Below are 22,785 nucleotides of genomic sequence, written 5' to 3'. Positions count from 1 at the left end.
ATTATTATTCCATAATAATAAGCATTCTTATACAAAACTGTATTAAATGGCTGCCTAAACATCAAAACAGTAGGGATTTGTCTAATCTTGGCTGGCAACTGCTCCAGAAGGCTGGAGATGTACCTCCGGGGCATGTGGTACTCTTAGCAGTGCCCCATCCAAGCTGAGCGGGGCAATCCTTAGGCAACTTGGTCTCAATATGTTTAGGGCTTTAAATCAGAAGTGGGGAACTTACATAATTAGGCTCCTGAAGCTTCCCCCCCCCCCCAAAAGCATGCCCACCTGTCATATGTGATGTCAGGTGTTGGACAGGCAAAGGCATGGCTAGGATCGAGTGCACCTGATGGGGCTGCCCCTTGGCATCAATCAGCAGGTTGCTGATTCAAACTGCTGCTGTGCAGAAGGAAAATAAATGTGTCTTTACAGGCAGGAAGTGAATCTGAACCATGCCTGCAATCAGACTTTAAATGGGTTTGCTCTCTGATTAGCTGAAGGGCGCCATGAGCAGTCCCTTTGCAGGTGCAGAGAAATCTATATATGCCAAAGGCTTGGAAGGCCCTTGCTTTCCAAAAGGTGTCTGTAACACCAGCTCAAAGGAAAGGAGGTGTGCACATTTGTATTTCTGTGTATGTTACTCTGGTGGAAATATTTTTCATCATTAATTTATCCATTAACATGCTTATCCCTGAGAACTGAATAAAATAAATATTTACATACTAGCAAAGGGCACAGGATAATACAGACTGTACTACCTGCTTTGGGAGTGTAACTGAAACTGTCTTTTGTGACTTCTAGACATCTGAAAGACGGTAGGAAATGAAAGGGATACATTTTCTTATGCGCATGCAGTTTTCAAAGTGAACTCTTGAGAGAGAAATGGAAGGATGACCTTTCACTTCCCCACTGGTACGTGGAAATTAGATTGTAAAGGCAAAATAAAATGGCAATCTTGCATCATATCATCAGCAACATAAATAAATAAAATGACAGGAAGTTAGGATTTATGCACGGAGGATATTATTCAACAATCAATATACCTGTCTCACTGGTCTAGGCTGCATCCCCTTCACCATGGTTGGGAATACCTTTGTCATTCATTCTCAGGATTGGTGATCACAATAAGATGCAGGGAAGATGGGAAATGTCTGAGATTTATAGGGACAAAGTCAGCACTGTTCACACATGCAAGTGCATTCGTGTGTTATAATACATTGTAGAGACTGGATGGCCATCTGTCATGAATGCTTTAGTTGAGATTCCTGCATTGCAGGGGGTTGGACTAGATGGCACTTGGGCTTTGTCCTAACTCTACAATTTTTTAATTCTATGATTCTGAGCATTTTTGTTCCACCGCTTTTGATCATCTTTTCAGCTTTAGTCTCGCAGCCAAAATGGAAGAATGCTAATTGGGATATACTGTATATTACTTTGAACAGGAGAAACAGCTTTTTAAAGAGTAGTTTAATTCAATAATCCTGAACTAGCATGAAATGAAGGTTAATTCAAAGCCTGCATATTTACCACTGTATTTAAAACATGTTTAATGCCTGTCTTTGTTGTATCATTTTGCTATGTTATTTATATTATAGTTTAGAAATTTTCTAATCTGCTCCTTAGAATCAGAACAAGTAAATTCAATTTAAAATAAAAAGTATATACAGGCACCTAACTACTTACAGTTGGGGACCTTTTCATTAACCAAAATGAATGTTGTTAATGCAATTGTGCAAATCACTGCATAATGCGAGAGAAGGGGGGATACCCCATAAACAAAATTGCTTCAGCACATTGCTTAGCTAAATGTAACAAAAGTAGTAAATCACACAGCAGAAAGTGCAGCAAGATTCAGATCAAAGCTGAACATGCATGATTTCTAATATTAATTACGGAAACTGTCTATGTAAAGTTGGAAGACAGATGGAGTTTGTGTAGCAGAGCCAATCTATAGAAAATTCATAAAATCTCTAATTATTTTCCCTGTGCATTTACCAAAATATTGAGATGCAAACAAAGACCTTTACTTTAGCCCACATCTATTCATTTGGAAGTAGAAGTCCACTGAACCATCCCATACTCTATAGTTCTGTTTACCTTAGTCTTCGTGCTTATTCAATAATTCATGTTATGAACTGCCTAGACAACGCAGTTAGATAGACAATATAAAAGTTTAACAAATAATAACTACCATATTTTTCCGTGTATAAGATGCCCCATGTATAAGACGCCCCCTATTTTGGGGGACTCCAAATTAAGAAAACACCTGTTATGGTTTCTAAGGGGTTGCTCGTGCACAAGCAGGCAACTATTTCCCTGGCTGGGTGCAAACACCTGGCTGGGTTGCCAAAGCAAACTTTACCTGTCCGGACGCCACTCGCCCGTGGCTGACTCAGTCGCTGGCAGAATCCGTGAGTGGGCGTTTCTTGAACTTCTTCCAGCAAAGAAGCTCTTTGACGCCTAGTCTCCTCCTACCCTCTCTGCGCGAAAGCCTTTTGCGCAAGGAGGGCGTGGGCAACGGAGGACCCCTACTCTCCCCGCTGGTCCCAGGCAAGGAGTCATGGGACTGCCTCACTGCTTCCCCCATCTGCCCCCCTTCTCCACTGGTGCTACGCTGATTCTCTTCCCCAGAAGATGGGCTGCTTCTCCCAATCCCTGGACGCTCTCTGGAATCCCTCTGGCTTTTGCTCTCTCCCTCCGGCACTGATGGCAGTTCCCTGACAACACCTCTCAGCACTACCCATGTATATGACAAGCCCCTATTTTTTTGGTAAAAAAAACCCTAGTCTAATACACAGAAAATACGGCACTTAAAATAAAAAAATCTGAAGTTGCAGAAGCAGAAATGTGATAGCAATCTTCTCTCAGTTTATTGGAACATACTTAAACTATAATGTTTAAGAATACCCTTTGCAGTTCTGCAAATGTTCTACAACTTGTATTTAAAATTTTTAAAATGTGTGTGTTAAAAAGACAGGATTAGTAGGATTATATTGTTTAACAGTTTTTGAAACATGAATTTAGATCTCTATTTTTACTGCTCAACTTGTTTTATATAATAAAAATTATAATAGAAACATAAATTTTTGTGTAAGAGGCTATATTTCAATGAATTCAATTTGCATTAGTCTGGCACAGGTGGTTATTTATTACAGTGTATACACACATAATCTTGATGCTTTGAAGGTGACTCAGACTGCCTGAGTAAGTAAGCCAGGGACAGACAGCAAAAGCGTTTACTCAGCATCTAGGGCACACATTAGAAGCTCAGCTATGCATGAAGGGCAATTTCTGCCATGAAGAAGCAGCAAACTAAATCAAGGGCAATGGTAGTTTAATACTTTCAGTTCCATGCAGTAAGAACAAAATCTTAGTTTAAGGGGAAAGTGGAGACAAAAAGGTTATAAAAATAGTTCCACTCTAGTGGTAAAAATGATACACTAAGATTGCACTATTTTTGTGCGAGCAATAACATAACTCAAGTTTTAAAAAATGTAGTTCAAAGGTAACTAGTTTTTCTTAGAACTTTCTTTCTTCACTATTTATGAAGAATCCAATTATGTTCCACAGCACTGCAGTTTTAAAAGCTGTGTAACCTGCTAACGCACGCATAGTATAGAAAATTGACGAACACACACAGTCAAAATGTTAACACAAAGCAGAGATGCAATTGGTGATCGAAGTTACTTCAGAGTCAACACAAACTGCTAAGCTCGGCAGTCTGTGTAATGGAAAAATGGGGAGGGCACAGTCACATCTAGCAGTGCAGGAAGTGTGTACAGCTACCGAAGGGCGTAAGTTGACTGTAGAAAGGGACATTAGACTTAGAAGAAAACTTACCCAAGGGGTTTGCTTGTCTCAGTTTAATTTATTTTTAATGTTGGTTTGGAATACATTACCGTATAGATGGAATAATTTTCCTTTAAACCTGATCCCAGCAGCAAAGTGCTGAAGGTCTGATAAAAGAAATCCCCATGAGTATAGAAATTCAGCCACCAAGCACACAGCAAGAAAGTGTGTTTTCCACATTCACCATTTAGAAAAATAAATCTCTAATACTAAAACCAGCTTACTTATTGCAAAATTTGTCCCATTCTCCTTGGACTGACTTTTTATTATTGAGCTACTCTATTACCATACTGACAAATTCATTTGTATCACCGTGGCAGTTAAGTACCTATTTAAATTGACACATATGCAGGCATGGATGCAAACTTTATCTTTCTTCTAACATAGTAGCATGTACAATCTTGTGCTTGATCAATGTAATCTGGAAATTCAATAGCAAAAAATGCATGTGAATGAAACTAATGCTACGGGTATTTATAAATGCAGATATCCCTCTGTTACTTTATATTGTCATCTATTGTATATGCATGGTTCACAACGGTTCATTAAAAGTTGTATCCAATCCTAGTCCTACTCAGAAAAACCCCATTGTAATTAATGTATATTACTATATAAGGTTCATTAATTTCAGTGAGTCTACTCTGAGTAGGGCTGGCAAATATTTACAGTGGAACAAACTAGTTCAGTTGAATGAAGTACACTGAACTGTTTTGAAAAATCTCTGAATTGCACCAGAAGGAAGTTCCCGTAAGTTCCCAGGTGAACTAAAGGTGAACTGAGTTATATCATTCAATTTGAATGATTTCTATCTTCATGTTCACACCACACACACCAAGCAGGAGGTCTAGATCCTTAGCTTTCATAACAACAACAACAACCCTGGACATCTCAGTCAATTAAATGCCTCTTCCCTTGAGGGAAATAAATTTCCAAATAAAATGGCAAAAAGACAAGTTCTGCAGAATATGACAATGTCCTTAGAATTTAAGATATAAAGTTATGTCCTTGAACATCAATTACAACTTTGGGCTGATGGTTTTGTTCAAAAAGAGTACAGAATTTATTACTCCCAACGAATTGCTTGAGTGATCTAAAATGATACTAATTTAATTATCAGAAATTTTATTTATCTGTTAGTAAAATAGATTACCCATACCCCTATCCTTCTAAGAAAACAAACTTCAGTTCCCTCAAAGCCAAAAACTTTTATCTGCTTGCACTTAGACATCCAAAATGTTTGGCAGCAACAGAATTACAAGGACATGTTATCAAATGTTATCAAATGAGATGCAATTCCTCCTAACTCCTGCATCTAATATAGGTTTATGTGCAACCCAGATTAAGTTTTAGATACATTTTCTAAGCAAATTAGAAAAGATTTGTAAGGATAAGTGATCATACAAAGTAAAATTTAAAGTGAAAGAAACATGGAATAAACTAAATTGTATAGATACATATAAATAAAACGTACAAAAATATGTTGATTACTAAGAAGATAGGTTAATTAACCTGTCAGGATGGGATGAGATCAGTGAATATATAAATTATATAAAACACAAAGACCACCGGGGGGGGGGGAGAGAGAGAACAATGAGTTTTTATTTATTCTTTAAGGTAGGAAATACAACAATCAGCAAGACTAAAACTATTTATTTATTTATTTATTTTCTGCCCTTCTTTCTAAAGGAGTCCAGTATGGCAAACACACAAGCAATAAGACAATCAGAACATCTAAAAATAATTTGAATACAAACACAAACTTAGAATGCTTGTTGAAAGAGGAAGCTCTTCAGCAGGTGCCAAAAACACAAGAGAGATGGTGTCCGTCCAATATGTAACAAGAGTGAATTCCAGTGGGTTGCTGCCACCACCCTATGGGATCGACTGCTATATCATATGCAATGGAACCCCTGATAACATGGTATCCTGCATATTGCAGTGATAGAGGTTATAAAGGCTATATAAGTTAAGATATGAGAATATTTTTTAAGGTATACTGGTCCCCAGGTATATAGGGCTATGTAAAACTTTGTGTTATTAATAGGCTTGCCATACATCAGGAAAATTCCTGACATGTCCTGGTTTGGGGGTTCAAAAATGGTATATGGGGAAATTTTTGCTGAATCGGCAAAATGTCAAGGAAAACCCGGATGTATGGCAAACCCGGATGTTTGGCAGCAGTTTCTGCAGATAGATAGTGTTAATGTATGTGGAACCAACTGCCAGGTTACTAATTAATGGAAGAATTTCCAGGAAACTACACTTGAAAGAGGCACACAGAAAGGGTGCATTAGAGCCAGTGACTACTGTTATAAGGTAACATGAAGGCATTACAGAAATAGCAAGTCAGAATACTGAACACAAGTTGAGACTATATGCAGATACTATAGTAATATACATGTCTGACATAAACAGATACAGAGGAATACCAGAAACAAATTCATTCATTTGGGATGAGAAAAGAGCTAAAGCTGACAAGAATGTAAGCTACAAGACATGAAAAGAAAGGGCGTTGGGCATTCCCGATTTATTTAGCTACTACAGTGCTGGAGTCCTGTAGTGAATATCAGTTGTTCAAAGAAGCAAATAAATATTTTAGACCAACAGAAGGGTCTATACTGAGAACTACACCAGGAATCTATTATGGTTGTCTAAACTCACCAGAAAAACAACATTAAAATGGGCACAGTTACGTGATCAATGTATGTATAAAACCTGAGATAGATATAAGAAAGTTTTATAACTAGAAATTAACAAAACAGCATCAGTAATTAACGATAAGAAACCTAAGTTAAATGGACAACTAGGGAATTTCCAGACATAGATAACCAGCAGGTTATATCTGTATCAAAATTAGGTATGACTTAAAACATATGAGCAAGCCATACACGATATAGAGAGCAAACCATCTGTTTTTCAATGTGTTCAAATAAGAACAGATTACATCGTAAACAACCAACAGAGAATTTGAAAAGTAAAGAATACAAAACGAAATATTTGCAAAAAAGCATGGGCTACTGAGAAACCAAAATGATCTATTTATACCAGTTGGTGGGAATCACAAATGGAAAGAAAGCTGTTGCAAAGATTCAGAGTAATCAATAACATTTGTTTTATGTTCCAGAAGAACTGAAAGAAGCTTCACAAGTATCCTACAGATTTTTCTGATAAGTTTCCTTGTAAAAACTGCAGGAGTTTACTATGGGGCAAGAACTACTAAGCCAACTATAGTAGTTATTTTGGGAACTAACGGCTGTGAAGGAAAGGGATGGTACTGTTATGTTTTTATTGTAATAAGTATATTTTGTTTTAATTCTATTCATATTTAATTGCTTTTTAATTATTATTTTCTATGTTTTTAGTTGTTTTTATTTTATCTGAAAGTCAAGTTCTGGCCTGGGGAAAAGGTGATATAAATCATCTTCATCTTCATCATTATATTGTCTATTGAGTTGAACTTTCATAAGAAATTGACTTTGGGGAGCTAACTCGTGACTTTGCAATGAAAACAGCCAGAAAAAAGCTTTAAAGAGAACTAGTTTATTTAGCAAATGTTTGCAGCCATGTCATTCCATTAGAAGATGTCACAGACTGTCTGGACACAGAGGAATGGTGGGAGGCACCTTCATTCTTCTCAAAGGAAGGCTTAGAGCCCAGGGATTGATGGTGGGACAAAGCTGAGTGGTCAGAGAGAAGACTGGGAGGAAGAGGTGTCAAAACCTGAAGAGGTAACAGGTTTTAGTGAACAGGGATCTATGGCAGAGAGAAGTCCAGAATCAGAAATGGAAGCAGGAGATGAGAGAGGTTGTGAGGCAGAGATGAAGAAGCACGAGTGTCTTCTCTGCTCTGCTGCACCAAACTCCCCTCCCTCCCGTCTCCCTGGTATGAAGCAGGAGGAGCAAAAGCAGACATGCTGATGTAGCCTCGGATTGCTTGGGAAAGACCCAGAAGAAGAGGATACTTAGGCAGCTGTGGGAAGGCAAGAACCTTCAGTCTCCACAACTGCCTCATAGGGGCAAGACCTACCGAAGAGAGATACTGAGCTCATTAGGTCTGGCATTCTTGAACAGATCCTGCTTCTTCTAATAAAGTGATAACTTATTCCGTATGATTTATTGCTGGCTCACTCCTAACAGAAGACTATTTTTATAGGACCAATCCAATTAATAAAATTATAAGCAAGTTTATGACTTGTTTTCACCAACAAAAATGGGAGAGGAATTGTAGAAAAGCCCCAGTGTGTAACTTTAGAATCAAACTCAAACCATTTCTTTCATCATTCACAAGACTGTATGTATGGGATGGGATCATCGGTAGGCACTCTTAATCTCTTGGTACTTACCATTACAACCTTTAAAAGAACTCAGATATCTGAAGAAGTGCCTTCTCTACACCAACACACCTGTGAATTCAATGGAAACACTTTCCCATGTGTTAGAGGAAGCTTGTACTGTGCTGCTGCCCATTCTCTGGGATGCCCTTCCCAAAGGATTATGGCTAGAACCAATGTTAGAATCATTGTGCCAGATCCAAACTTTTTTTTTTTTTGTCCAGGCATTTAGAGAGGCATTCACTTCTTTTAGCTGCCTCTCTATAGGATTTTAATAATGTAGTTTAAGTGATTCACTGTATTTTACTTTTGATATGATTGTTTCTTTGTGCCTATTGGGGGAAACCCTCATACCTTTGAAGAAGAGTGGCATAAAAATATTTTAAATAAGTAAATAATGGAGGTGTATCAAAGGCAAAATATATCTGGTCACCAACAGCAGCCAATTCATTTCATTTCATGCTTTTTCCCACCTCTTCTCCCAAGGACCCAGAAAACTCTTTGTAGATTAGCTATAGGATTTTCAAATGAGTGGCATGGTGCTTGGGTCTCCATCAGTCTGTGCATTCTTAAAGTAGAGGCTCAGTTTGGAAACATTTAGACTCCCAGTTTTAGGAATATTGGTGGATAATTTAAAAACCACAAAAACTATAAACATAAATACTACTGCTAGGAACTTTGTAGGAGTATATAGGATATAGTCAAATCTTCTTTGTTTCTGTTTTCAGCAATATGAGAGGTGTGTATGTTGAGAACGGCTACTAAGATCCCAAAAATATACACACAACTGTAATATTATCCTAATTTGTTTTCCTTCTGTGTTGGGAATTACATTCTCCTGAGAATTACAACCCCTAGCTAAAATTATTGTCTTCTGTTCTCATGCTCTATAATCTGTCATTCCAATGAAAGTGAGGAACAATTTTTAACCTTTCAGTAAGAGGACATAACCCAATAATTAACTCTTCTTCCTCCCACCCATTTCTTTATAAAAGCAAAAACAACGAAGACTTTGCCAAAGGAGCCGTAATTTACATGTTCAGAGGAAAAGAAACTAGGAAGATAAACATTGTAAAACAGTGTAATTTTATTTAAATTAGTTCAAGACTTCAAAATGGTTGCCTTCTTTATTCAAGCAAGAACCACTATTTAATCAGCTGAAGTAGGGTTGCCATAACCCAACCCCTAAATCAAGATAACTAGCATAACATGCAAATATGCTGAGCTAATTATGGTGGCTAATCTACATAATTTCTATCACACGCTTCAGCCTTCTTCCTTCCTTAAATAAAGAGTGATGCACATGGGACAAGAAAATTTCCCTTCTTCACATATACACTGATAAGGTCTAAATTTGCTGTTACTACACAAAGAAACAGAGGTTGCAGGCATAGTGCAGAGCTCACTGCTATACCAGTGAAACAGGAAAATTCAGTTTTGCAAATGATTAGGAAATGGGCTAGAAATATATTTTTTTTTAGTGTCATTATATAAATGTACAGTGCAGCCATGTTTAAAAGGTTTTTAATTTCTGTGAAAGCTAGTATACAACTAGAAAATATATGGAAAAGTTTAAACTGCATAAAGCCCCTGATATAGATGATCTGACAGATAAATTTTATTTTTAAAAAATTCTGAAATATTGGGGCAGGGGGGGAACCCCAATATGGGCAGGATGTTTAACAGCATTCTAACGGGGCAATTGTCCTGATATCCTTGAAAGAGTCTAGAATAGTGGTAATATTGAAACCACATAAAGATTCAGAGACTCTGGACACATTTCATGCATTGGGCAGGATGCTAAAACATTTACTAGTATTCTAGCTAATATCAACTGGCAAATATATTACCTAGTATAATCCATGCAGAACAAGTAGGTTTTGTTAAACATAGACATATAGCAGATCTCATACAGAAGATGCTGAATGCAGTATATTATGGAAAACTGTTGTGGAATCCATGTGTGATTGCTTCACTAGATGCTCATAAAGCGTTTGATAAAATACACTGGAGTTATTTGTATTTACTCCTTAGCAGTGCTTTTTTCTGGGGGGATGCAGGGGGATGCATACCCCTAAACATTTTGTGAATCTAAGTTTGGCCTCATTGAGGGGCCAAATATGGGTAGGAATATGAGTAGGAAAATGAGAATACCCCTAAACATTTTTTTTTAGAAAAAAAGCACTGCTCCTTAGATATACAGTCATACCTTGGAACCCAAACATCTTGGTACTCGGATGCTTTGGCTCCCGAACACTGCAAACCCAGAATAGAATATGCCAGTTTGCAAATGTTCTTTAGAACCTGACAACCCGACGGGGCTTCCATGGCTTCTGATTGGCTGCAGGAGCTTCCTGAAGCCAATCAGAAGCTGCTCTTTGGTTTCCAAATGTTCTGGATGTCAAACGGACTTCTGGAACCGATTCCGTTCGACTTCCAAAGTATGACTGTATAACAGTGCAATGCTAACCATGTTCTCACCTGCCTATCTGACATTTTTTTATCTACTTATCTCAAGTCTGAATGCCATAGAACAGATGTAAGCAGTGTTGTGCCCTTCACATGTTGTTAAACTGCAACTCCCATCAGCTCCAGCCAGTACGTTCAATTATCAGGGATGATGGAAGTTGTAGTTAGCAACATCTGGAGTGCAACATGTTGGGTACCCTGCCACTATCTAACTGGATCCTGAGTTCTGAATTTCATTTTTGGCAGAATAATTGGCAGTTTGGTGTGGGTTTTTTAAAGGAAGGATGGAGTCTGGTAGTTTGTTCTGCAGACAGATTTTGAAAATTGTTATTACAATGCATAAAATACACAACAAAACATGATGAATATTTTCTATAGAGGAGGTTAGAAAAATATATTAGAAAATAAACACTCTGTCTATACATGATATTTGAATCAATGCTGCCAAATTGCTACTACAGTGTAAAGATGTTAGGTAATGGAACTAAATGTTAGGTAATGGAACTAAAGGGCTCCCAATTGTCTGTTTATATTATTCATTAAAAAGAAATTATCTGAATAACTACTCTTTTAAAATAATGGTCTCTGCTGTCATTCTTCATGCTCTTGCACTGGGACTATATGAGCCATAACAATGAAACTATATCTTTCTAGATACCAAACCCAACCTTCCCCTAGTATTCCTTGGTCATTCCATACAATAGTAAAGCACATAAAGAAAATGTTTGGCTAGGCTAGTTTAGGATGTTGGAAATTACACTTGGTCAACATTTTTTACACCAAGACTGGGAAACTATGACCCTCCAGTAGTTCTTGGGCTGCAACCCTCACCGTCCCTGATCTCCGGCCATGCTTGCTGGGGCTGGTGGGAATTGTAGTCCAATAGCTGAAGGGCTACATATAGCCCCCCCCCTGTTTTACAGGCATAACAGAAGCATCAATCCACCTGAAGGCCCCATTTATAGATAACCACAAAGGCAATGATTAAAAATGAAGTTTGCCTTTTTTGTGATAATCTGTTTACAGATGAGGAATGTCCTTGAACAGCATCTGGTAAACCAAGCAGCCACACTGTGGAAAAAGATATCAGAAAACAGTTCAAAATATTATCAATTTGCTAGAGTCGTTATGTGCCCACCCAAATACACACACACACACACACACACACACACACACACACACGGTTTGATTGCTAGAAAAGAAAAATAAGTTTGACTATTTTTCTTCTTCTTCTTTAGCATGGAATGAAACAAAAGAGAAAGAAACTGAAGTAATACAATACTTTCTAATCTGATAAAGCAGCATAAATAAAGACTATAATGGCAAAAAAAAATCAGTCATGCTTTTACAATACTTTGTTCTGCTTATGATTACAGGTTGAAACGAATGATTTTCTCAATGACAGTATTTTAAATAGTGTGTCACACTGTCAAAATCTGAAGCTTGATAGGACCAGAGTACTTTTAAAAAATATAAATGTAAAGCATTCAAAGAAGCTCAAAATTTAATTAAGCAAAACATTAGATCAGTTAAATCTAAATGGTAGTATAAAATATTAAGGTAAAACATGTATTAGTGTGAGATTTGCATTTTTATGAAGTATGAATCACAAAGAAATGAAAATGCTGCTAAATTTCAGTTAACTCCTTTTTAAAAATCTTGTTTCCATGGCAATGCTGACAGTAAGTTTGCATGGGATGTAAGATACGGCTTTTTCCCTTTTCTCTTACAAAACAATTTAGCTGAAAAGTGGCAGCATCATGGACTCTTTTCAATTTTCTAATATGCCTGAGAGGCACAGAAAATAAGCCAGCAGAAGTCATTGACTGGAAAAAATGCAGCAGTTGAGCCTTTCCCCCCTAGTTTTCTAGCTTGTGGTATGCTTTTAAATGAGCATGTTCACAAACATCACCCACAACATTCTAATTGTCAGATAGAGGTCTTGTCTCTTTAATCTGTATTCCTTGCACTCCTGGTTCAATTAAGGAAGCTTTTAACAACATTAAACCTTAGCACGGAGATCATTTGAAATTCCAGTAAAGACTGCCTACAACACAAGCACTCAAACCTCTCTTTTTCATTCTAGATCTAAAAAGAACTGCTCAATTCTCTAATGAGTAATCAGGGATTGAGGTTTCTAGGCTACAAAATCTTGTTGTCGCAAAAGAAAAGAAAAAGGTAGAAATCTAACACCCAAATCAATACTGTATTACTCTCTCCACAGGCAAGAGATGCTGGGTCAGGAAAATCATGAAAAATTCATAGCAAAGGTGGTCAAGTCATCCATAAGACAGAGAAAATAATGCTATATCTAAAGATCCCTTGAGCAATCGAAGACACTTTACAGATTTCACCGTGAATAAGTGCTGGTTTGTTTCATCGATGTGCCTTAATACTGCTCCTATCTTATTTCTGACAGTAAATGAGGATGTTTTGATCTATATTTACTATCTTTCTTATTTACTATATTCACTTCTCAGCCTCTGTATTAGTCACTCATGGGACAATTCCAAGTAATTGTTTTCTGCTGAAAAGTGGGATAACTCATCAGGGAGGAGGCCTTTCCTAAGTGCATATTTCTCGGTACCAATAGTTTAATTCCAACAGTCTAGAAACAGCCTTCTCAAAAGTCCTATTGAATTCTGTGATTTCTTTCTTCCAAGGAAAAAAAAAGCCTTCATCACTTATAAACTCAACGTTTTGAAGCATAAACAAAGAAAGACACCAATGTAGTCCATAGTATGGTATGTGGGGGAGGATAGTACCAGTAAACTATAGTGACTATGTTGCAAGGGCAGACTTTGATAATATGGAACCCTGAGCGATGACAAAATTTGGTGCACTTCCCTAAATATTTCTTATTTTCACAATAATTCCTTTAAGTACAGTTTTTTATGGATCTTCTCAGTAGCTACCTGTATAAATACAGGGTTTTGTGTTTTTGTTTTTATTATTTTGCACCCACTTGGCTTGGCACCCTGCAGTGGAACCTCCCAAACAGCCCTAAATCCGGTTCCCGATGTTGGATTATTAAATAGTTTTACTATTAAAAAATATTAATTCCCTATGGGTAGCTCACAAAGAAATCACCTTACTGTACCAAAACTCACAGAACTAAACAGAACTAAGGAATTTTATGAACTAGAAAGGTGTCAATAATTATGATGGGTTGGATAATATGAGGGAAGGTATATAATGTATGTTGAACAGTTCATCTGCACAACATCCAACCACTGTGCATATTCACCAGGCCTCATAGGGAATATGCATATAATCTGTCCATGAAGAAGGAATTTTGTCACATTTCTCAATATACATAATTTCCAACAAGCCTTGAGGAATGTGCATACCGCAACTGCATTTTGTACATTCTCCAGTCAATATGCACAATCGTTAGCAGGTTTTAGAGAGTATGTATACAGTGGTACCTCGGGTTACATATGCTTCAGGTTACATACGCTTCAGGTTACAGACTCCGCTAACCCAGAAATAGTACCTCGGGTTAAGAACTTTGCTTCAGGATGAGAACAGAAATCGTGCTCCAGCAGCGCAGAAGCAGCAAGAGGCCCCATTAGCTAAAGTGGTGCTTCAGGTTATGAACAGTTTCAGGTTAAGAACGGACCTCCGGAACGAATTAAGTACTTAACCCGAGGTACCACTGTATCTCATTTGAGCTTTATACATTCTACACTCAGTATACATAGCCTTCAGGAAATATGCCCGTTTTCTATCTGTCATTTAGAAATGTTCAATCTGCATTCTGCAAGCTGCTTCTGACCAGCCTAATCTTATGTGATCCACCACATACCCTCCCACTGAGCAGCATTAAACCTTGGTTTATTACCCCTCTTAAGGCTCCCAAACTATTTGAATTCCTTGACTTCTTCGGCTCATAGATATGCCTTTGTAAAGGCAAGATTCAACACCTTCCCATCGAACGTGCTGAGAAATAGATTCTCCAATGGACAGATATCGCTCTTATGTGATTGTAATTGTGGGGCACCGGAATCGTTGCATCACATAATTCTTGACTGTGCTCTTCACTCATCGGCCAGGAGCAAGTTTCTCGCTCAATATCTAAAGGGAATTGCCGATGATACGAATGAAGCCAAACTGAGATATCTATTAAATGATGATGACCCCCCATTATCACTCATGGTTGCCAGATTCTTGATCAGCGTCCTATCCCTAAAGAAGAGAAACGGACTCCTGTGCAGCTCGGATAATCCCTTTAAACTATGATCTATGTTTTAGGTTGTATTTAGGTGATATCACCATGGATGTCTTTTACTAATTTATAAGCAGAGGGCGATATTTATGTTACAAATTTATTGTAATGTATGATGTTGGTCCTTTGTTTTTTATTTTGCTTTGGTTCTTGTCTGCTGTTTGTAAGTTTTTGGCGGTTTTAAATTTGGAGGTTTAAGTACATTATGTTGGTATGGGAAACTGTCGTGTGATGGGCCAATGGCCGTAATAAAGATCAATACAATGAGCAGCAGGGAGTAGAGGTGGGGCTTCAGGTAAAAATATTAACTTTTTTCTGCACCCCAGACTCCTTTTCCTCAGTGTCAGCTGTTCTCCTGTCGGATAAGCAGCAGAGTGGAGGAATCACAAGCAGATGAGCTTTAAACCTTCCCTTCCACAATCCTTTCTTACTTTTGCTTCTGATCCTCCTCCTTTTTCCTCTTGCCTTTTCCCTGGTCTGTATTTAGGTTGGCAAATACATGGTATTTTGCTTATGTTACTTGGTAAAGTACCATATATATGAGGACAGTGTTTTGAACAAACACAAACCAAATTAACATCAAGTACATATTGTGTAAGAAAAGTGGTTGATAGGCTATATTGTTTTATAGTAATCTAGAGGTTCATACATAATTAGGTGCACTCAGATTTCATCTGTGTGCACACTGCTCAACTGACACTCAAGGATGAGAGCATATCCATCTGCGCAAATGTCAAAGATGTTGTGGGTAGGAAAGCTCCATCACGGGTCTCTGATCAACTATAATTGGGGAGACTGGGGTGTCCAAATAGATATTGATCCAGACATTTTAAATTTTAAGGATTGCACCCAGCAGTTATGCAAGTGGAAAGCAACTTGCACAAACATACTGTATTCCTCTTCTCGCCTTTTCATTTGCATCCCCTAAAAAAACTTTCCAGGGGGTTGTGGGAGATCTCTTGACTAATGTTGGCTGTGTTGCATGGGGTTACAGCGGAAAGGAGGAAGCGCCTGAAATTGGGCAGAGGAACCCATGCAACTCAGGTCAAACTGTTCAGGACTTGGGAGGTCTTTTGCAGGAGCTGCAGAGGAGGAGGAAGGGAAAAGAAATATCAGTTTCACAAGCTGCCTTCCATTAGCCAGTCGTGGAGTGGCTTGGGAAAACAGTATTGAGAAAGAGAGGGGGAAGAAAAGGGTACCAACGCTAACAGAAACTGCCCCCCCCAAAGGAAATTAACTTCTCTTTTTTACTTTTAAGAGAAAGGTTCAGGGAAGGACAAGGAAAAGCCCCTAAGGAAACTGATGAGGAGGAAGGTAGATGGTAGTTAAATAACCATATATGGTCCCAAATATACACAAAAAAGAGAAGGGAAAACACTAGAAAGAAAAACTAAGGAGGCACATACACAAATTCAACATATTGGCTCAAACAAAGGGATTTTCACCAGACCAAACATAACCATAAGCAGGGTAAAAAGGTAAAGGGTAAAGGGACCCCTGACCATTAGGTCCAGTCGTGGACGACTCTGGGGTTGCAGCGCTCATCTCACTTTATTGGCCGAGGGAGCCGGCATACAGCTTCTGGGTCATGTGGCCAGCATGACTAAGCCACATCTGGCGAACCAGAGCAGCGCACGGAAACACCGTTTACCTTCCCACCGGAGCGGTACCTATTTATCTACTTGCACTTTGATGTGCTTTCAAACTGCTAGGTTGGCAGGAGCAGGGACAGAGCAACGGAAGCTCACCCCATTGCAGGGATTCGAACCGCCGACCTTCTGATCAGCAAGTCCTAGGTTCTGTGGTTTAACCCACAGCACCAAACGCGTCTCACATAAGCAGGGTATATCTGGACAAATACCCTGCACCACTACTATCCCCTGGAAGAGGAGATAAAAGACCCTGCCAATCAAGTCTAGAGGGAGGCATTATCCTGTAAACAGAATATCTTCCAACCTTATCCAGCAAATAACATGTTGATTTAGGAAACTATTAATTTCTGCTTTTCTTAATGGTCATATTGATATTTGGGTCTGGAAAAAGGTCTATCTTGAACAAATCACTTGATAGTTTAGAATTAAGACCACACCACATACTGTATGACGCAGCACAGTATCTTTCTTTGTGCAGTACCACATATGGATTCCATGCCTCGGCAGAGCATCATTCAGAATGTTTGGCTAGTACTCGGCATTTTAGGCTCTCTGTAGTTGCTTTGCTTCCCCTATGGCAGGCTTCCTCAACCTCGGCCCTCCAGATGTTTTTGGCCTACAACTCCCATGATCCCTAGCTAGCAGGACCAGTGGTCAGGGATGATGGGAATTGTAGTCTCAAAACATCTGGAGGGCTGAGGTTGAGGAAGCCTGCCCTATGGTATTAATGGGGGGGATGCAAGACCTTGCAAACAAAATGGGGGGGGCTTGTTTTGGCTGTCGTTTTCATCTCACCTGGGTTTGGCTGTTTAAAAAGTCAGCAAGAAAGTTTCAGACATTGATGCTGATTTTCACTCTTTAGTTTACTAAAACAAGTAGAGATATTCTAAAGTAATTCTTTTCAGCTTAATCTTAATTTTATCAGTTGGATAAACTATATTCCTTTGCATAAAGTATGTTCTGCTGATGCTTCTAGATTTGCATTTTCATTAGATTTCAACATTCAGCACCTAATACCATAAATTTGTTTTTGAAACTCTTTAATTCCCTTGAGTATTCCAACATATTGAATGCTATTTGCTTTGTATTATGTTGGTAACAAATCTGTAGTGAAAATGCTGTCAATATATATTCATAGCTAACGTTGTTAACTAAAAGCAATATTGTTTTTCCACTGTAAGCTGTCATAAATGTTTGGCACCCTGTTGTGTAAGCCAAAAATGTCAAAGAAATGATTAAAAAAAATAAAAAATAAAAACCCTGTGGTGATACCGTGTTAAGTTTTCTGCAATAAAATACATCCCTTTTGTATAAGCCCTTGCAATTTACCAAAAAGGGGAAAGCTTCTCCACGTTATTTTAAAGTTAGAATATTGTGAGAGGTGTTACTTGAAAGTGTATTACAGCATAAGAATAATGCATATATATATTCATGATAGCTGTTATCCTTCTAAAATGGTAAGAAACTTTACATTTTAAATAAACTAAATATTTCATAAGTAATATTATACATTTGGGAACTGAAAATTATACTGATAAATAGACAACCTCTTCTGAGGGCTGTACCCCAAAAAGAAGTCACTGACTTGTATCCAAATGGTGCCCTTCCATGATTGCAAGGACTTTTGACCCAGCAGATGTATCTGCTAAGTGTAGAAAACTTTGGCCAGTGCGCCAAATTAAGCTTAGTATGGGTCCTAATTTGGCCCACAAGGCAATTTCCCCTGGAATATGCCCCACTTCTACCCACTGCTGGCTCACAGCCCTCAGAGACTTGTCCAAAGTCAAATGCAGATTCAAGGGGGGAAAGGAAAGGAAAGGTTCCCCACCACTAAAAATTGTCTTCTGATCCAAAGTGAATGTAAGGCACTTACGGGTAATAGCTACATACTCCCACTCTCTATTCTTCAAACATGATTTCAAACTCTGAATAATAATGAAGCCTGGTTAGAAGTAACCATAGTTAAGGTCAATGCTTCAGAAAACTTTAGCCATTATTAAGACTCTAAAACTCATATATAGGTGGTCCCAACCCCTAAAAGAAGAATATGAGAGAAGTAGTAAGAAAAGAGAAAGAGAAATTGTGAATACTTAAAGTGGGATATTGCAGCAGTATTTTCTGTATGCTGGATTTGTCCTGAAGTCTGCCAGTTGCCAAAAACAAGTGTGACTTGAAAAGCATGCTACAAATAAGTTCCTAAATAGAAGCAAAACTAAATGTGTCACATCACTAATATCATGATAGTTACAACAAAGCATCCTTCTTGTTTGTACTATTTAGAATTTTGACATTCTGATTGACAGATGTCATCATATTAAGTAAGTAAACACACCTGGCTATTTAGATTCTACTCAAGAAACATCAGTGTAACAATCAAAAGTATGAATATGCTTGCTGTAATTTTAAAAAATTGGCAACTAAGATGGTTTCATAGACATTAGAAATTAAGTGTATAAATTTAACACAGTTTTGTCTATGTCAATCCATATTAACTGTATTCTAAAAGCTGAAACATGTTAAGGAAGCATTACATAAAATGCTTACTGTGCATTACATTGTAATGATTCAAAAGAAACGTCTCTACTTGAAAGAATCCTACTTGGAAGAATATTAATCTGCAAAAGTTTCCACAACTGCAAAGTTACTCATTTTAGAACAATGGTGTATGTATGGAACTGATATTTCTATATAAAATATGAGGCATGTCTAAGATTCTTAGATATCGCTGCTTCATTCTGCATTTAATTTACATTTCATACAGAGTAGCAAACAAATAATGCAATCATATACAACATTTATCAATTCAGGAATAGAAGGTTACAAGGGACAAAACTGCTCATAATGAACACCTAATTACATTCATTCATTCGTTTGTTTGTTTGTCCATCCTCCAGTCTTGAGACGTAATAAAAGGACAGTTTTTCATAACATGGGAATGTAATATACAGAAACTATTCCCAAACACTTTTCAATTTCAGCTTGAAACGGCTTAAATTTTTGGTAAGAAAACAAAACAAACAAATCTAGGGGAATCTGTCAGGACACATGCTGGTGATGGGCAGTCAGAGTAGATGATGCTCTGGATTGACCGTCTCAGGTCTTCTAACATTCTGCTTCACTGGATGTCCACATGTTCTACTGTTGTAGGAGAGGGAGAAAAGCTTTTCTCTAGCCACACCAGGAATAACTGTAAAAGTCAGTTTAGGCACAGAGACCTTTGTCTATCAGCTGTTTCAAGGGCACAAATAGATGCAGAGGGGAGGAGGGGGCAGGAAACTTCCTTATGTTAAAACCCAGGGCAGTATATTTGTGAAAGTTTTTCTTTTAAGTAATCTCTTTGTAGGTTTAATTTTGCAATTAAACAATTATAGACTTGGAGTTGTAAAGGGATCTTGTGGAGTTCAGCCCTTTGCAACAAACAAAAATCTATGCAAAGCTATTCTTGTCAAAGGACTGCAAACTCTTCATGATAGAATCTCATCAAATCACTGTAGCAGGCCATACAATTGTATACGGGTATCACAGGTGGATTAATGATATTGAAAACATAGTTTGCTTTCTTTACATTGTCTGTGCCACATCAATAACAATAATAAATGTAACATCAATAAGTAAGCTTATCGTAAGTATGTTATATCAAGTTAATCAAGACCTACTACACTGAAATAATGACATTTAAACATGCTTAACTATGAACTGGACTGCAGTTCTAATGCCATTAAGAAGGGGTTATGAAGAAGGTGCAATTATATTTTATAATCTTAAATAAATCACTTAAAATGATTTTACAACCTGTTCAGAATACATCAAAGAGACTTTTACAATATGTTTCTTATATGACACAATATAGTTAATAAAAAACACACCATATCCATTTGATACAACAATTTGTAGCATTTATTTAATACACTAAGGTTGCAGTGTCTGGTGGTGCCCAGTCTGAGAGATGCTTAAGATTTCATTATATTCATGTAGGACTCATTTTAACGGAAATTTGAGAGATAAAAAAAGCAGATTGCAGGAAGACATATTATAAAAACAGACCTCACAAGCCAAAGTTAATAGTGAACCGATTCTTTTTCATGTATACAACCATGAAAACAAATATCCTGTGAACTCTAGATATATATTGTATCTCTACATGAGATCTTGGTGCTCATTGAGACAGGTACTCAATCATCTCATGGCTTTACAATCTCATCATTGTTGACTAAGGAACAAAACAGGGGAATGGGACCAATCATCTATGCAGCACCACAAATTTTGATAACACATTTCATTTTTTTTTTTCTTGTAACATAGGATAGTCATATAAAAGAGGAATTATTATTAAATAATTCTTCCATTAAAATGTTATTTTAGTTATGGGATTTTTTCAGGCAAGACATAATGATACAAAATCATGCACAGACATACATGTATACAGAACTACATATTGTAAACAGCTGGGCCATATTAGTACTGACAAAATGTACATTAAGGAAAGAACTGTGGAATAAAAGCAAAGTAGTATCACTGGGTTAAATCTGGACAACATCCACTCACCTGCTTGAAGGTAAAGTGGTATATATGGCCTGGCACAGCCCCACTGCCATCTAGTGGTCCCAGGCTCTTCAGTCCCGGGCTCCAACAGCTGATGGGAGAAGCAACAACCTCTCCCACCAGCTATTAGATTCAAATTTGCCCACTGGGCACAACTGGCCAATCATAGGTGGGTGAAGGGGTGGAGCCTGGGGGCAGGTCTGACAAAGACTCCTAGAAGACTTCATTCAGGTCTGTTCCCTGGGCATAAAAATTGCCCTGACCTTTGGTAGGGACCGCAATGGGCTTTTAGGATCTTCCACCCACCCTCCCTTATCTCATGGTTGGCGCCCCTTTTACTTGTGTTGTGCTTTGCTTGACTTTGCTATGGTTTTATGGTTGACGCATTCAGGGCCAGGGAGGAATTTTTCCCAACTGAAGGACCTCTACAAGCTAAGCAGATGACAATATTTAAGATCTGTCACATTTTCCTGGGTTTTATTTATGCTATCACACTGTGTTGCTCTTGTTCTCTAATCAAACATCTTTCTCCCATTTTCGCCCCTTACAATTAGTTGTCCATCAGGAACAAAACATTTTATAAGTTGTCTTGCCAACATTGTGATTAATCATTTGGCTCTTGTGCAGTCCAAGGAGACATTTCTTAACCTTAACTCATGTGCCCTATGATCTGCCTCCACCACTAACCACAGAAACACTTTCTATAATGTATAGCTACTAGATGAGCATGAAGGCAAGGTTGTCCACATGCAACTGATCTTTCACAAGAATTTGTGCAAGGATAGTCTTACACTTCTTGGAAGCTTAAGGAAAATGGTGTCTTTCTATTAAAATATTGGTTTTTTTTTAATAAAAAAAACCCCAAGCTAAAACAACCAGTAACTGTACAAAAAGAAAACATTATAAAAAAAGTTCACAAAGGCATCCATATGTGAATTGTTTATAGTTCCTTTCTAAAAACATTACTGGAATTTTTTACCAAGATGACATTTCATCTGTGCTCAATAACAAACGGCAAAGTGCTCAACTAGGTGCTCTGCTAAAATGGTGTCTTAAATCTTAAACATAGCAAAATGAAAACTCTCTTGGAGGCAAGCACAAACACGCCCACAAAGGAACTGAGTACAGCCCATGTACTTTGGCTGTTTGTGAATTCACATATCTGTTCGTTAGGGGACAACCAAGGCAGAGATAAGAGGTGAACCATAAAAGGAACCCATTATAATGTGTATTGGAGTACAACAAGCTAGTTACCAACAGACAGAAGTATAGTTAGGAAAAACTGGTTTAAAAGTACCGTATTTTTCACCCTATAGGACGCACTTTTCCCCCTCCAAAAATGAAGGGGAAATCTGGGTGTGTCCTATGGGGCGAATGCAGGCTTTCGCTGAAGCGTGGAGAGCGAGAGGGGCCGGTGCCCACCGACCCCTCTCGCTCTCCAGGCTTCAAGAAGACATCCGCAGCCTAGGCAGCCCTGCGGGAGTTCCCGCAGGGCTGTCTAGGCTGCGGATAGCAGCCTGCTTCCCGGAGCATCGGGCACCCTGAAAGCAGAGTGCCCGGCGCTTCGGGAACACATCCGCAGCCTAGGCAACCCTGCGGGAGATCCCACAGGGATGTCTAGGCTGCGGATAGCAGCCTGCTTCCCGGAGCGTCGGGCGCCCTGAAAGCAGAGCGCCCAGCGCTTCGGGAACACATCCGTAGCCTACGCAGCCCTGTGGGAG

General features: G+C 38.3%; 1 protein-coding gene across 2 annotated transcripts in view; it reads right to left on the bottom strand.

Moving 5' to 3' along the window:
* LOC310765067 (BEN domain-containing protein 5-like) overlaps nucleotides 1-22,785 on the bottom strand; it is a gene marked incomplete at its 5' end in the record, with an annotated part of 723,703 nt that overhangs the window by 673,832 nt on the left and 27,086 nt on the right. The window lies entirely within an intron of this gene.

The sequence above is a fragment of the Podarcis filfolensis genome (assembly GCF_964270895.1).
Source record: "Podarcis filfolensis genome assembly, chromosome: 6".
Classification (NCBI taxonomy): domain Eukaryota; kingdom Metazoa; phylum Chordata; class Lepidosauria; order Squamata; family Lacertidae; genus Podarcis; species Podarcis filfolensis.
Note: the sequence above shows the minus strand (reverse complement) of the source record. Positions and strands in the feature narration are given on the sequence as shown.